Source organism: Dromaius novaehollandiae, chromosome 5 (assembly GCF_036370855.1).
Source record: "Dromaius novaehollandiae isolate bDroNov1 chromosome 5, bDroNov1.hap1, whole genome shotgun sequence".
NCBI classification, from domain to species: Eukaryota; Metazoa; Chordata; class Aves; order Casuariiformes; family Dromaiidae; genus Dromaius; species Dromaius novaehollandiae.
The window spans coordinates 47,607,714-47,610,618 of NC_088102.1; the positions used below are offsets into that span (position 1 = coordinate 47,607,714).

The 2,905-nt window shown below is 65.5% G+C and overlaps 1 long non-coding RNA gene across 1 annotated transcript; it reads left to right on the forward strand.

Moving 5' to 3' along the window:
- The first annotated feature begins 1,279 nt into the window (after positions 1 to 1,279).
- Positions 1,280 to 2,230, forward strand: LOC112979214 (uncharacterized). Its single transcript, XR_003258129.2, has 2 exons — positions 1,280 to 1,812; positions 2,160 to 2,230. It is a non-coding gene; the product is annotated as an uncharacterized LOC112979214 (long non-coding RNA).
- The last annotated feature ends 675 nt before the right edge of the window (positions 2,231 to 2,905 follow it).

The window sequence follows — 2,905 nt, forward strand, 5'->3', positions numbered from 1 at the left end:
GCGGTCGGCTCCGCCATCCCCCGCCACGCCGGGGTCCCCACCCCCCATCCCCACCGAGCCCCGCGCCGAGAGCCGCACACCCGCCGCAGACGAGGCGGAGGCGGGGGGTCCGGCCGCCCCCGCCGGGCCGCGGCCGGGGCCGGGACCGGGGGCCGCGGGAGCGTGGCGGAGCGCGGCGTGTCCGCGGCCCCGCTCGGCGCGGAGGCTCCGGCGCTGGGCACGGGCGCTGCGTAAAGAGAAAACTCTCCCCCCTGAGCGCTAAATAAATAGAGCGCAGGCGGGCCGCTCATTGGTGCGGGCTAAAATCGTCACCCACCAATCAGGCGGCGCCTCACATTGCCTATTTCTGCCTTTTTTTTTTTTTCCCTCTCCCCCGAAAGGGGGAGCGGGGGAGCGGAGGGGAGCGCGGGGAGGGGGCAGGGGAGCAGCAGCAGAAGAGGGGGGAGAAAAAGAAAGAAAGAAACACTTCCATTTCTAATTATCCGCCAAATCCGCCAAATCCGCCACCAGAGCACGTCCGAGGGCGCCGCGGGGCCAGCCCAGACCTCTCCTCGGCCCCCGAAAAGCCGCCCGAGAGCCCCCCGGGGGCGCCGCTACGCCAACGCGGAGCCCCGTCCGGGGGCCCCGGCGCCGAGCCGCCGCTCTGCCCGCGCCGGCCGCCGCCCCGAGGCCGGCACCGGCCGCCCCGGGCACCCGGGGCACCGGGGCAGCGAGCCGCGCCGCCCCCGGCGCGGGGCAGCCCCGCCGTGCCGGGACGGCGGAGGCCCCGGGACGCCCCCTCGCCGCCGCTCCCGAGCGCCGCTACCACCGTCCGAGGTCGTGAGCGACCCAGCCGCCGCCGCCAGCAGGGACGCGCGGGCATGATAAAAGTTTCCCGGACGCGTCCCTGAAGTCCGGAGCGCCTCCGCCACACGCCCGCGGGCCCGGGCCGCCCCGCGAGCCGCCGCCGCCGCGGAGAGGCCGCCGCCCGCCACCCGCCGCCCGCGCCGCCGGGCAGCCCCGGCCGCCGCCGCGCGCCGCGGAGGGGCAGCGGGAGCCCCGCGCTTGCGGGGAGCGCCCGAGCCTCCTCCCGCGCAACCCCCGCGCTGGCCCCGGCGCGGCGTGGGGCAGCGGCGCAGACGCCGGCGCTGCGAGCAGGGCAAGCGGCAGAAGTTTGGAAAGCCCCGGGCCGGCACTTACCTGGCGGCGCGTCCCTGGCCGGTCCGGGAGCCTCGTGCCGGGCGCCACCGTCGGCAACACGCTTGGGTTTTGCTGTGTTTTGGGGGCTGGGGGAGGGTTGCTTTTTTTTAAGAAAGCCCAAAAGCAAAGCGTCCCTTCCTCCAGGTATGTATATAAGTTACTGTACTGTGTGGGAGGGTCACGATCTCACTAGGTGCAGAAGATTCCCCAGGATTAACCCCTCCTCTCCCTTCCCCTTCTGCAACTTGTTGAGGATTTTATACACACCACACGCGCGCGCACACACACACGGGCGCGCACACGCGCGCACACGCACGCACACACACACACACACACACACACGCACACGCACACACACACACACACACGCACGGATGGGAGAGCAAAGAGAAAGCGAGCTCCGAGGAGTCCGGCTGCCCCCCGACGCCGTTTTGATTGGATGGTCTTTTCATGTAGAGGGGACGTCTCAAGTCGAAGTCACGATTTCTCCTCAGTTTGGAACCATCTGTGACTGGAGCCATGACGCAGCCAGAGCACATTACTCACTTTTACAGTCACGACTTGGAAATCCGTGCAGTTTCCAACCAAAATTACACCGCCACCATTGAATTATTTAATAGGATCCAGTTAAGGGTAATCTTATGCACTGTGCCAAGAGAGGCAACAATCTAGGCGGGGAGGGCTGGGAAGGCGGTGGGGGGGGGGGCGAGAAAGGAGGGCATTTCTTGTTTCTAATGACTGTTTTATAGAGATATATTAAGAGTTACCATGATTGGCTACACGTGTTGTAAGTGGATTTTTTGTTCTTTAAAAAAACAAACAAACAAAGTAGATATCGGGTCCGTTTGTAAATACGACCACGCAAGCTCGGGGAAGGGACGGTTTATACATTAAGGGTATCCGTGGGTGGAGGACCGCGTTGTGGATTCATACGCTTGTGTTTGACTAATTGTAAGAAATGATGTCTTTTGTATACCTAGATTAGAGCCACCGCATGCAATCTCGGCCAGGATGCGCTCTTAACCCCCAAATAAATGTGCTGTGCTACCCCGATGCTCATGTCTGCACCATGTCATTGTCTGCAGGATCCGCAGTTGTGGCTGGGCTTTGTGTGGTAGGTGCACCATTTTCTAAGCTTGCTTTTACTGTAAGGCTACGGCTAAACGTGCTGAGGGGAAAGCCGCTTCCCTGCCTCTCCTCTGGCTTAAATTCTGCAGCCCCTTGCAGGTCTACGGCTGCGGCTCAGCCCTGCCGCCCGGCCGGCGCGGAGCGGTCCCCTTGCGCAGGGGGACGGGGCGGTGCGCGGAGTGTCGGGCAGGCTTTCTGTGTCGGTTTTAACGCGACCCGTGCCGCGTCCTTGCTGGCGGCCCCCCTGCGCGCCGCCCGCCCGCAGCCCGGCGAGAAGTTGCCCGGCGCCCGGCAGCGGGCGGGGAGGCCGGGGGGGCGGCAGCGCGGAGGTGCGCCCGCCCGCCCCGGGCGCACCGCAACAGCCCCCCGCCGCCTCGCCTCTGATCCGGTCACGGCCCCAGCTGCTCGGGCAAGGAGGGGACCGAGGACGCCAAGGACGGGCGATAATAACAGCGGGCGCTCGCACACACGCGCTCCGCGGAAGGTGTGCGCGCCCGGAGGGGGGAAACGAGGTGGGAGGAGAAGGGGTGAGTCCAAATAAAGCAACCTATAGCCTCCTATTTTGCGGAGCACCATCATCAGGTACAGGCTCTTTCAA